Consider the following 14,586-nt stretch of genomic DNA (forward strand, 5'->3'; position numbering starts at 1 on the left):
TTACGTATAGTTTGGTTAGATACTTAGATTTGTCTTGTTTAGAAAGGAGGATAACCCCTGCCTCTACATCGATTTATGCACACATCCATATATAATTCATTATTAAAGAATATCAAATAGTATTGGTGGTGAAGATTGCGATCTCCTCCTTGTCAAACCCTCCTCTGGATGATCTCCTAAGGCTAGGGTTATGCCTTCTGGACGAGTTTCTGGTCTCTCCTTGCGTCTGATCCCGATCCGATTCCACATGGGTGAAAAATAGTGGACGCGGCGGCGGCGTTGGCACCTCATACGACCGCGCATACGAGCGGGCACGCTCGTATGGAACGCCATCTTTGGCTCTAGAAGCGTCGTGTCGACTCCTCCTTTGGCTGCTTTGCTCCATTCTTTTACGGTAGATGATTATCACATTAAATACGTGATTCCACTGCCATTTCTTGGGATTCCTTTCGTACTATGTTATTTGCTCCGAAAGGCGTCACTCGAGGAATATCGACAAAAAGAGGTGCGCAAATGCAGTAAAATCCCACAAAGCCTACCATGTAGGCACAAGATAACTATCAAAATCATCACATAATTTGGACTCATCAGCAACGTGTAGGATCGATTTCCCCATTGCTCACCGCACCATCAATTCGCATAGGTTATGGACGAATGGACGAAGCTGGTAACTGAGGCAACATCACTGATAGTTGTGATTCATGCATGGCTCATGTTGATCCACAATAGAGCTGTTCGTTGTGGTGACAAGCATGTCATTCGTTATGCTCCAATGTTAACCCGGGATCAGGAGAGGATAGCAAACCCGAACTACATCTACAACTGAAGTGAGACAGAGGCTATGCGGATGCTAAGAATGAAAAGAGCACCTTTCGCCAGGCTTGTGCAGGCCTTCAGGAGTAGGGGGCTACTACAAGAGAGCATCCACACCTGTGTGGAAGAGCAAGTTGCCATGTTCCTCCATGTTGTCGGTCATAACCAGAGGTTCAGGGTTATCCACAACACGTTCAGGAGATCAATTGAGACCATTTCCAGGTACGTCAGGCAAGTGTTGTATACTCATGGGTAACTCCGAGGAGGGATGATCAGGTCACCAACCGTCCAAACTCCTAGCAAGATTCGCACTAGCTCAAGATGGTATCCATATTTCAAGGTGAGCACTAACAATATGTAGTTCATGCCTTGACATGCTTCTGTTATTCTGCTATAACCATAACACAATCTTGTAATGCCATTTCAGGGTTGCATTGGAGCAATAAATGGTACTCAAGTCACTGCTAGAGGGCCCAGGTCATAGTCTGCAACATACAGGGGGAGAAAGCACTACACAAGTCAGAATGTTCTTGCTGATGTTGACTTCGATCGGAAGTTCATATATGTGCTAGCTGGCTGGGAAGGATCAACACATGATGCTAACATTCCAAGTCACAACATGACTAGACCTGATGGCATCAATGTCCCTGATGGCAAGTTCTACATAGGAGATGCTGGCTATGCATGTCGGTCAGGTGTTCTTCTACCCTTGAGGAAAACCAGGTACCATCTGAACGAGTTCTCTGGTAGGAACTATCCTAGGACTCCATATGAATTGTTTAATATCAGACACTCCAGCCTTAGAGTTACAGTTGAGAGTGCATTTGGACTTCTGAAGAATAGGTTTAAGATCCTGCATCAGAAGCCATTTCACACTTTCCCCATTCAGATTAAGCTTGTTCTTGCTTGTTGCATTCTGCATAACTGAATCCTGCAATGGGGTTGTGCTGAACTGGTGTCGAGGGAGGAAGAGGTAACGCCTGACGATGTTGTCAGCTCCGGCCATGGTGTGAAGACATTTGACAACGAAGGCTGAAAGAGAAAAGAGATGGAGTGGGCACAGTCAATATGGAATAACAGAGTCAGATAAGGATCCGAAGAAGAAGAAGAAGTCAAAAGGATGGACTTCTAGCTAGTTTGACATCGATGGGCTTTCACCTATTAAGCCATTTGACTGTTATATTTGTAATGATATTTGTCAGGCTAGGATGAAGTGTGATTTGTTTCCTAGCTAGGACTGAAACTATGTTCACAACATGTGTGGTAAGGTCACCACTAGTGAGAAGTTGTGATAGTACCTTATGCAGTTTGCAACCAAATAGTGTGCGCCCAATGCAACGTAGGAAACCAAACGGCAGGTCAATATTTATTCCCTTGTGCAGTCAACCTAGATGCGGACAACCATACTATGAGTAGATGCTGGGTTTTGGCCGGTTTATCTTAGCCAGGCCCAGCTGAGACACACACTCAAAAAGGCAAAAAACAGTGCACATAACTAAACACATCCAATACAACTCGTCGTAAGCAAAGAGGCACATATCAAATCTTACTCAAGATGATGTGTCGACTCAGTCTTTCGCAGATGCTCATAGGGGATGAGGGTGTGCGTGCGTGCGTTCAATAATATGAGTGTATGTGCATATGTACGAGCGTCTGTACTATGCTAAAAAATGGCACTCTACCCCCAAGTTGGAACATGATCTAAAAATTCAAAAGTATTGCATTCCGCTATCCCATGGGCACGACACACTATTTTCCATTACGATCTCTGGTTTGGTAGCAACAGACACCAATTTGGCCTCGGGGGAGTCTCTCCTCCAGTGCCAAACGCCAGAACCAGAACGGGCAGCCGCACACAATCTCCAAAACATCCACTAAAACAAAAATCCAGACAGAAACCCCACCCAATCCCTCTCCCACCACCCACCTACCCAAATCCCAGCCTTCCTAAAACCCTAGGCCGCTGCCACAATGTAGGTCGCCGCCGCTGTCCATCGGCCACACCTCCTCGCGGCGTGATACGTCCATTTTGCATCATGTTTTCTTACTGTTATTTATAATGTTTTTATCCATAATAATGCTTTTTGGAGTAATTCTAATGCCTTTTCTCTCATAATATGCAAGGTACACACCAAGAGGGAGAATTCCGGCAGCTGGAAATTTGGACCTGGAAAAGCTACGTCGGGCTACCTATTCTGCACAACTCCAAACAAGCTGAAACTTCACAGAGATTTTTATGGAATATTTGAGGAATATTGGAGCAAATAACTACCAGAGGGGGCCCACCAGGTGGGCACAACCCACTTGGGCGCCAGGGAGCCCAGGCGCGCCCTGGTGGGTTGTGCTCACCCAGGCCCACCTCTGGTGCCCATCTTTTGGTATATAGGTCATTTTGACCTAGAAAAAATAAGGAGAGGGCTTTCGGGACGGAGCGCCGCCGTCTCAAGGCGGAACTTGGATAGGAGCACTTTTGCCCTCCGGCGGAGCGATTCCGCCGGGGAACTTCCCTCCGGAGGGGGAAATCATCGTCATCATCATCACCAACAACTCTCCCATCTTGGGGAGGGCAATCTCCATCAACATCTTCAACAGCACCATCTCATCTCAAACCCTAGTTCATCTCTTGTGTTCAATCTTGTTACCGGAACTATAGATTGGTGCTTGTGGGTGACTAGTAGTGTTGATTACTATATGGTTTATTTGGTGGAAGATTATATGTTCAGATCCAATATGCTATTTAATACTCCTCTGATCATGAGCATGTTTATCATTTGTGAGTAGTTACTTTTGTTCTTGAGGTCAAGGGAGAAATCATGTTGCAAGTAATCATGTGAACTTGATATGTGTTCGATATTTTGATAGTATGTATGTTGTGATTCCCTTAGTGGTGTCATGTGAACGTCGACTACATGACACTTCACCATATTTGGGCCTAAGGGAATGCATTGTGGAGTAGCAATTAGATGGTGGGTTGCGAGAGTGACAGAAGCTTAAACCCCAGTTTATGCGCTATTCCGTAAGGGACCGATTGGATCCAAAAGTTTAAGGCTATGGTTAGAATTTATTCTTAATACTTTTCTTGTAGTTGCGGATGCTTGCGGGAGGGTTAATCATAAGTAGGAGGTTTGTTCAACTACGAATAGCACCTAAGCATCGGTCCACCCACATATCAAATTATCAAAGTAGCAAACAAAAATCGAACCAACATGATAAAAAGTGACTAGATGAAATTCCCGTGTACCCTCAAGAACGCTTTGCTTATCATAAGAGGCCGTTTTGGCCTGTCCTTTGCCTCAAAAGGATTGGGGTACCTTGCTGCACCTTTGTTACTACTATCGTTACTTGCTCGTTACAAATTATCTTGCTATCAAACTACTCCGCTACTTACAATTTCAGCACTTGCACATATTACCTTGTTGAAAACCACTTGTCATTTCCTTCTGCTCCTTGTTGGGTTTGACACTTTTACTTATCGAAAAGAGCTACAATTGATCCCCTATACTTGTGGGTCATCAAGGCTATTTTCTGGCGCCGTTGCCGGGGAACTTCCCTCCCGGAGGGGGAAATCATCGTCATCATCATCACCAACAACTCTCCCATCTTGGGGAGGAAAATCTCCATCAACATCTTCAACAGCACCATCTCATCTCAACCCCTAGTTCATCTCTTGTGTTCAATCTTGTTACCGGAACTATAGATTGGTGCTTGTGGGTGACTAGTAGTGTTGATTACATCTTGTAGTTGATTACTATATGGTTTATTTGGTGGAAGATTATATGTTTAGATCCAATATGCTATTTAATACTCCTCTGATCATGAGCATGTTTATCATTTGTGAGTAGTTACTTTTGTTCTTGAGGTCACGGGAGAAATCATGTTGCAAGTAATCATGTGAACTTGATATGTGTTCGATATTTTGATAGTATGTATGTTGTGATTCCCATAGTGGTGTCATGTGAACGTCGACTACATGGCACTTCACCATATTTGGGCATAAGGGAATGCATTGTGGAGTAGCAATTAGATGATGGGTTGCGAGAGTGACAGAAGCTTAAACCCCAGTTTATGCGCTATTCCGTAGGGACCGATTGGATCCAAAAGTTTAAGGCTATGGTTAGAATTTATTCGTAATACTTTTCTCGTAGTTGCGGATGCTTGCGGGAGGGTTAATCATAAGTAGGAGGTTTGTTCAAGTAAGAACAGCACCAAAGCAACGGTCCACCCACATATCAAATTATCAAAGTAGCGAACAAAAATCGAACCAACATGATGAAAGTGACTAGATGAAATTCCCGTGTACCCTCAAGAATGCTTTGCTTATCATAAGAGACCGTTTTGGCCTGTCCTTTGCCTCAAAAGGATTGGGCTACCTTGCTACACTTTTTTTACTACTATCGTTACTTGCTCTTACAAATTATCTTGCTATCAAACTACTCCGCTACTTACAATTTCAGCACTTGCACACTTTACCTTGCTGAAAACCACTTGTCATTTCCTTCTGCTCCTCGTTGGGTTCGACACTCTTACTTATCGAAAAGAGCTACAATTGATCCCCTATACTTGTGGGTCATCAAGGCTATTTTCTGGCACCGTTGCCGGGGAGTGAAGCGCCTTTGGTAAGGAAACATTTATATAGTGTGCTGAAATTTATTGTCACTTGTTACTATGGAAAACAATCCTTTGAGGGGGTTTGTTCGGGGTATCTTCACCTCGTCCGGAACCACAATTAGCTACCCCTCAACCTACTGCACCTACTGAAAATATTGAATATGAAATTCCTTCGGGTATGATAGAACAACTGCTAGCTAATCCTTATGCAGGAGATGGCACCGAACATCCTGACATGCACTTGATATATGTAGAACAAATTTGTGGATTGTTTAAGCTTGCAGGTTTACCCAGGGATGAAGTTATGAAAAAGGTTTTCCCTTTATCTTTGAAGGGAAAAGCATTGGCATGGTATAGGCTATGCGATGATATTGGATCATGGTATTGGAATCGTTTGAAATTGGAGTTCCACCAAAAAAAATCCTATGCATCTAGTTCATCGTGATCGGAATTATATATATAATTTTTGGCCTCGTGAAGGAGAAAGTATCGCTCTAGCTTGGGGGAGGCTTAAGTTAATGTTATATTCATGCCCCAATCATGATCTCTCAAGAGAAATTATTATCCAGAATTTTTATGCTCGACTTTCTCGTAATGATCAAACCATGTTTGACACTTCTTGTGTTGGTTCTTTTATGAAGAAGACTATTGAATTCCGGTGGGATCTTTTGGAAAGAATTAAACGCAACTCTGAAGATTGGGAATTCGACAAAGGTAAAGATTCAGGTATTAAGCTTAAGTATGATTGTGTTAAATCTTTTATGGATACCGATGCTTTTCAAAAGTTTAGCACTAAATATGGACTTGAATCTGAGATAGTAGCCTCCTTTTTTGAATCATTTGCTACTCATGTTGATCCCCCTAAAGAGAAGTGGTTTAAATATCACCCACCTATTAAAGAACAAATTAAAGAACCGATACCAGTTAAAGAAGAAACTATACTTTATAATGTTGATCCAGTTGTTCCCTCTGCTTATATTGAGAAACCACCTTTTCCTGTTAGGATAAAGGAACATGCTAAAGTTTCAACTATGGTTAATAAAAGATATATTAGAACACGTAAACCTGATGAACAAATCAAAGTAGAACCTAGCATTGCTATGGTTAAAGATCTCTTAGAAGAAGATATGGATGGGCATGTTATTTACTTCTGTGAAGAAGCTGCTAGAATTGCCAAACCTGATAAAAAAGATAAACATAGACCTGTTGTTGGCATGCCTGTCATCTAAGTTAAAATAGGAGATCACTGTTATCATCAATGTTGAGGATATCGCTTATCGTTATCGTCTTGGTCAGCTATGGATTAGAGACCAATCTGAAATCGGCCGATTAATCAATTTTATCGGTCGACTATTAATCGGATATATTTTTTGCAAATATGAGGTTCCCAACACTAAAATACACTATATTCAACACCAAAAAAATATTGGACAGAAGTTTTACCTTGAATCCTAGCCTTTGAATCCTCGTATAATGACAAACAAAATAGGACAACGGTACATATTGCGTAACAAGGTCCACAAAACATAAATAAACATAGCTTTTGCAAACATAGTGCTATGAATAGGTCTAATTTATCAGTAGATTCCCCATAAATTGCTTGTTAGAGCGATAAATCGGTCCAAAAGATAAACAACAATGATAAGGCATAATCTTATCGGTCACCCCCTGATTAGCGATAAATCGGAAGATTAATCGTTGAATCGGAAGATTTTTTGAACAGTGGTTATCATGGTTTATGTGACATAGGTGCTAGTGTGAGTGCTATTCCTTACACCTTATATCAAGAAATTATGAATGACATAGCACCCGCAGAAATAGAAGACATAGATGTTACTATTAAACTTGCTAATAGAGACACAATATCACCGATTGGGATTGTTAGAGATGTTGAAGTCTTGTGTGGGAAAATTAAATACCCTACTGATTTTCTTGTTCTTGGTTCCCCACAAGATGACTTTTGTCCCATTATCTTTGGTAGACCTTTCTTGAACATCGTTAATGCTAGAATAGATTGTGAGAAGCAAACTGTCGGTGTTAGTTTTGGTAATGAGTCTCATGAGTTTAATTTTTCCAAGTTTAGTAGAAAGCTTCATGAAAAAGAATTGCCTAGTAAGGATGAATTAATTGGTCTTGTTTCTATTGCTGTACCACCTACTGATCCTTTAGAACAGTATTTGCTAGACCATGAAAATGATTTTCATATGCATGGAAGAAATGAAATAGATAAAATTTTCTTTGAACAACGTCCTCTGCTTAAACACAATTTGCCTATTGAAACTCTAGGAGGTCCTCCTCCACCTAAAGGTGATCCTGTCTTTGAATTAAAACAATTACCAGACACTTTGAAATATGCTTATCTTGATGAAAAGAAGATATATCCTGTTATTATTAGTGCTAACCTTTCAGAACATGAAGAAGAAAGATTATTGAAAGTTCTAAGGAAGCACCGAGCTGCTATTGGATACACTCTTGATGATTTAAAGGGCATTAGTCCCACTCTATGTCAGCACAAAATTAATATGGAACCTGATGCTAAACCCGTTGTTGATCACCAACGTCGGTTAAACCCGAAGATGAAAGAAGTGGTAAGAACGGAAATATTGAAACTTCTGGAAGCAGGTATAATCTATCCTATAGCCGACAGTAGATGGGTAAGTCCTGTTCATTGTGTTCCTAAGAAAGGAGGTATTACTGTTGTTCCTAATGATAAGAATGAACTTATTCCATAAAGAATTGTTACATGCTATAGAATGGTAATTGATTACAGGAAATTAAACAAAGCAACTAGAAAATATCATTACCCTTTGCCTTTTATTGATCAAATGCTTGAAAGATTATCTAAGTACACACACTTTTGCTCCGTGATGGATATTCTGGCTGTTCACAAATACCTGTTTCTCAACCTGATCAAGAAAAGACTACTTTTACTTGTCCTTTTGGAACCTATGCTTATAAACGTATGCCTTTTGGTTTATGTAATGCACCTGCTACCTTTCAAAGATGTATGACTGCTATATTCTCTGAATTTTGTGAAAAGATTGTTGAGGTTTTCATGGATGACTTTTATGTTTATGGGAAGTCTTTTGATGATTGTTTAAGCAATCTTGATCGTGTTTTGCACAGATGTGAAAAAACAAATCTTGTCTTGAATTGGGAGAAGTGCCACTTTATGGTTAATGAAGGCATTGTCTTGGGTCATAAAATTTCTGAAAGAGGTATTGAAGTGGACAATGCTAAGGTTGATGCAATTGAGAAAATGCCATGTCCTAAAGATATCAAAGGTATTCGTAGTTGAAGGAAATATGCCCTAGAGGCAATAATAAAGTTATTATTTATTTCCTTATATCATGATAAATGTTTATTATTCATGCTAGAATTGTATTAACCGGAAACATAATACATGTGTGAATACATAGACAAACATAGTGTCACTAGTATGCCTCTACTTGACTAGCTCGTTGATCAAAGATGGTTATGTTTCCTAGCCATAGACATGAGTTGTCATTTGATTAACGGGATCACATCATTAGGAGAATGATGTGATTGACTTGACCCATTCCGTTAGCTTAGCACTCGATCGTTTAGTATGTTGCTATTGCTTTCTTCATGACTTATACATGTTCCTATGACTATGAGATTATGCAACTCCCGTTTACCGGAGGAACACTTTGTGTGCTACCAAACGTCACAACGTAACTGGGTGATTATAAAGGTGCTCTACAGGTGTCTCCGCAGGTACTTGTTGGGTTGGCGTATTTCGAGATTAGGATTTGTCACTCCGATTGTCGGAGAGGTATCTCTGGGCCCTCTCGGTAATGCACATCACTTAAGCCTTGCAAGCATTGCAACTAATGAGTTTGTTGCGGGGTGATGTATTACGGAACGAGTAAAGAGACTTGCCAGTAACGAGATTGAACTAGGTATTGAAATACCGACGATCGAATCTCGGGCAAGTAACATACCGATGACAAAGGGAACAACGTATGTTGTTATGCGGTCTGACCGATAAAGATCTTCGTAGAATATGTGGGAGCCAATATGAGCATCCAGGTTCCGCTATTGGTTATTGACCGGAGACGTGTCTCGGTCATGTCTACATAATTCTTGAACCCGTAGGGTCCGCACGCTTAACATTTCGATGACAGTTATATTATGAGTTTATATGTTTTGATGTACCGAAGGTTGTTCGGAGTCCCGGATGTGATCACGGACATGACGAGGAGTCTCGAAATGGTCGAGACATAAAGATTGATATACTGGAAGCCTATATTTGGATATCGGAAGTGTTCCGGGTGAAATCGGGATTTTACCGGAGTACCGGGGGTTACCGGAACCCCCCGGGGCTTAATGGGCCTACATGGGCCTTAGTGGAAATAGAGGGAGCAAGGGGAGTGTGGGGCGCGCCCCCCCAAGGCCCAAACCGAATTGGTTTAGGGCAAGGGGGGCCGGCCCCCTCTTTCCTTCTCCTCCTCTCCCTTTCCTTTCCTACCCCTTGGCGCGCCTCTCCCTGGCCGGCCGCCTCCTCCCCTTGCTCCTTTATATACGGGGGCAGGGGGCACCCCATAGACACAACAATTGATCGTTTGATATTTTAGCCGTGTGCGGTGCCCCCCTCCACCATAGTCCACCTCGATAATACTGTAGCGGTGCTTAGGCGAAGCCCTGCATTGGTAGAACATCATCATCGTCACCACGCCGTCGTGCTGACGAAATCTCCCTCAACACTCGGCTGGATCAGAGTTCGAGGGACGTCATCGGGCTGAACGTGTGCTGAACTCGGAGGTGCCGTGCGTTCGGTACTTGATCGGTCGGATCGTGAAGACGTACGACTACATCAACCGCGTTGTGCTAACGCTTCCGCTTTCGGTCTACGAGGGTACGTGGACAACACTCTCCCCTCTCGTTGCTATGCATCACCATGATCTTGCGTGTGCGTAGGATTTTTTTTTGAAATTACTACGTTCCCCAACAGTGGCATCCGAGCCAGGTTTTATGCGTTGATGTTATATGCACGAGTAGAACACAAGTGAGTTGTGGGCGATACAAGTCATACTGCTTACCAGCATATCATACTTTGGTTCGGCGGTATTGTTGGATGAAGCGGCCCGGACCGACATTACGCGTACGCTTACGCGAGACTGGTTCTTCCGACGTGCTTTGCACAGAGGTGGCTGGCGGGTGTTAGTTTCTCCAACCTTAGTTAAACCGAGTGTGGCTACGCCCGGTCCTTGCGAAGGTTAAAACAACACCAACTTGACAAACTATCATTGTGGTTTTGATGCGTAGGTGAGAACGGTTCTTGCTAAGCCCGTAGCAGCCACGTAAAACTTGCAACAACAAAGTAGAGGACGTCTAACTTGTTTTTGCAGGGCATGTTGTGATGTGATATGGTCAAGACATGATGCTAAATTTTATTGTATGAGATGAGCATGTTTTGTAACTGAGTTATCGGCAACTGGCAGGAGCCATATGGTTGTCGCTTTATTGTATGCAATGCAATCGCCCTGTAATGCTTTACTTTATCACTAAGCGGTAGCGATAGTCGTAGAAGCATAAGATTGGCGAGACGACAACGATGCTACGATGGAGATCAAGGTGTCGCGCCGGTGACGATGGTGATCATGACGGTGCTTCGGAGATGGAGATCACAAGCACAATATGATGATGGCCATATCATATCACTTATATTGATTGCATGTGATGTTTATCTTTTATGCATCTTGTCTTGCTTTGATTGACGGTAGCATTATAAGATGATCCCTCACTAAATTATCAAAGTATAAGTGTTCTCCCTGAGTATGCACCATTGCGAAAGTTCTTCGTGCTGAGACACCACGTGATGATCGGATGTGATAGGCTCTACGTTCAAATACAACGGGTGCAAAACAGTTGCACACGCGGAATACTCAGGTTAAGCTTGACGAGCCTAGCATAACAGATATGGCCTCGGAACACGGAGACCGAAAGGTCGAGCGTGAATCATATAGTGGATATGATCAACATAGTGATGTTCACCGTTGAAACTACTCCATCTCACGTGATGATCGGACATGGTTTAGTTGATATGGATCACGTGATCACTTAGAGGATTAGAGGGATGTCTATCTAAGTGGGAGTTCTTAAGTAATATGATTAATTGAACTTACATTTATCATGAACTTAGTACCTGATAGTATCTTGCTTGTCTATGTTGATTGTAGATAGATGGCTCGTGCTGTTGTTCTGTTGAATTTTAATGCGTTCCTTGAGAAAGCAAAGTTGAAAGATGATGGTAGCAATTACACGGACTGGGTCCGTAACTTGAGGATTATCCTCATTGCTGCACAGAAGAATTACGTCCTGGAAGCACCGCTGGGTGCCAGACCTGCTGCAGGAGCAACACCAGATGTTATGAACGTCTGGCAGAGCAAAGCTGATGACTACTCGATAGTTCAGTGTGCCATGCTTTACGGCTTAGAACCGGGTCTTCAACGACGTTTTGAACGTCATGGAGCATATGAGATGTTCCAGGAGTTGAAGTTAATATTTCAAGCAAATGCCCGGATTGAGAGATATGAAGTCTCCAATAAGTTCTACAGCTGCAAGATGGAAGAGAATAGTTCTGTCAGTGAGCATATACTCAAAATGTCTGGGTATAACAATCACTTGATTCAACTGGGAGTTAATCTTCCGGATGATAGCGTCATTGACAGAATTCTTCAATCACTGCCACCAAGCTACAAGAGCTTCGTGATGAACTATAACATGCAAGGGATGGATAAGACGATTCCCGAGCTCTTCGCAATGCTAAAGGCTGTGGAGGTAGAAATCAAAAAGAAGCATCAAGTATTGATGGTCAATAAGACCACCAGTTTCAAGAAAAAGGGCAAAGGGAAGAAGAAGGGGAACTTCAAGAAGAACAGCAAGCAAGTTGCTGTTCAGGAGAAGAAACCCAAGTCTGGACCTAAGCCTGAGACTGAGTGCTTCTACTGCAAGCAGACTGGTCACTGGAAGCGGAACTGCCCCAAGTATTTGGCGGATAAGAAGGATGGCAAGGTGAACAAAGGTATATGTGATATACATGTTATTGATGTGTACCTTACTAATGCTCGCAGTAGCACCTGGGTATTTGATACTGGTTCTGTTGCTAATATTTGCAACTCGAAGCAGGGGCTACGGATTAAGCGAAGATTGGCTAAGGACGAGGTGACGATGCGCGTGGGAAATGGTTCCAAAGTCGATGTGATCACGGTCGGCACGCTACCTCTACATCTACCTTCGGGATTAGTTTTAGACCTAAATAATTGTTATTTGGTGCCAGCATTAAGCATGAACATTATATCTGGATCTTGTTTGATGCGAGACGGTTATTCATTTAAATCAGAGAATAATGGTTGTTCTATTTATATGAGTAATATCTTTTATGGTCATGCACCCTTGAAGAGTGGTCTATTTTTGTTGAATCTCGATAGTGGTGATACACATATTCATAGTATTGAAGCCAAAAGATGCAGAGTTGATAATGATAGTGCAACTTATTTATGGCACTGCCGTTTAGGTCATATCGGTGTAAAGCGCATGAAGAAACTCTATACTGATGTACTTTTGGAACCACTTGATTATGAATCACTTGGTACTTGCGAACCGTGCCTCATGGGAAAGATGACTAAAACGCCATTCTCCGGAACTATGGAGAGAGCAACAGATTTGTTGAAAATCATACATACAGATGTATGTGGTCCGATGAATGTTGAGGCTCGTGGCGGATATCATTATTTTCTCACCTTCACAGATGATTTAAGCAGATATGGGTATATCTACTTAATGAAACATAAGTCTGAAACATTTGAAAAGTTCAATGAATTTCAGAGTGAAGTTGAAAATCATCATAACAAGAAAATAAAGTTTCTACGATCTGATCGTGGAGGAGAATATTTGAGTTATGAGTTTGGTCTTCATTTGAAACAATGCGGAATAGTTTCGCAACTCACGCCACCCAGAACACCACAGCGTAATGGTGTGTCCGAACGTCGTAATCGTACTTTACTAGATATGGTGCAATCTATGATGTCTCTTACTGATTTACCGCTATCGTTTTAGGGTTATGCTTTAGAGACGGCCGCATTCACGTTAAATAGGGCACCATCAAAATCCGTTGAGACGACGCCTTATGAACTGTGGTTTGACAAGAAACCAAAGTTGTCATTTCTTAAAGTTTGGGGCTGCGATGCTTATGTGAAAAAGCTTCAACCTGATAAGCTCGAACCCAAATCGGAGAAATGTGTCTTCATAGGATACCCAAAGGAGACTGTTGGGTACACCTTCTATCACAGATCCGAAGGTAAGACTTTTGTTGCTAAATTCAGAATTTTTCTGGAGAAGGAGTTTCTCTCGAAAGAAGTGAGTGGGAGGAAAGTGGAACTTGATGAGGTAACTGTACCTGCTCCCTTATTGGAAAGTAGTTCATCGCAGAAACCAGTTTCTGCGACGCCTATACCAATTAGTGAGGAAGTTAATGATGATGATCATGGAACTTCAGATCAAGTTATTACTGAACCTCGTAGGTCAACCAGAGTAAGATCCGCACCAGAGTGGTACGGTAATCCTGTTCTGGAGGTTATGTTACTATACCATGACGAACCTACAAACTATGAAGAAGCGATGGTGAGCCCAGATTCCGCAAAATGGCTTCAAGCCATGAAATCTGAGATGGGATCCATGTATGAGAACAAAGTGTGGACTTTGGTTGACTTGCCCGATGATCGGCAAGCAATTTAGAATAAATGGATCTTCAAGAAGAAGACTGACGCTGACGGTAATGTTACTGTCTATAAAGCTCGACTTGTTGCAAAAGGTTTTCGACAAGTTCAAGGGATTGACTACGATGAGACCTTCTCACCCGTAGCGATGCTTAAGTCTGTCCGAATCATGTTAGCAATTGCCGCATTTTATGATTATGAAATTTGGCAAATGGATGTCAAAACTGCATTCCTGAATGGATTTCTGGAAGAAGAGTTGTATATGATGCAACCGAAAGGTTTTGTCGATCCAAAGGGAGCTAACAAAGTGTGCAAGCTCCAGCGATCCATTTATGGACTGGTGCAAGCCTCTCGGAGTTAGAATAAACGCTTTGATAGTGTGATCAAAGCATTTGGTTTTGTACAGACTTTTGGAGAAGCCTGT

Source organism: Aegilops tauschii, chromosome 5 (genome assembly GCF_002575655.3).
Source record: "Aegilops tauschii subsp. strangulata cultivar AL8/78 chromosome 5, Aet v6.0, whole genome shotgun sequence".
Classification (NCBI taxonomy): domain Eukaryota; kingdom Viridiplantae; phylum Streptophyta; class Magnoliopsida; order Poales; family Poaceae; genus Aegilops; species Aegilops tauschii.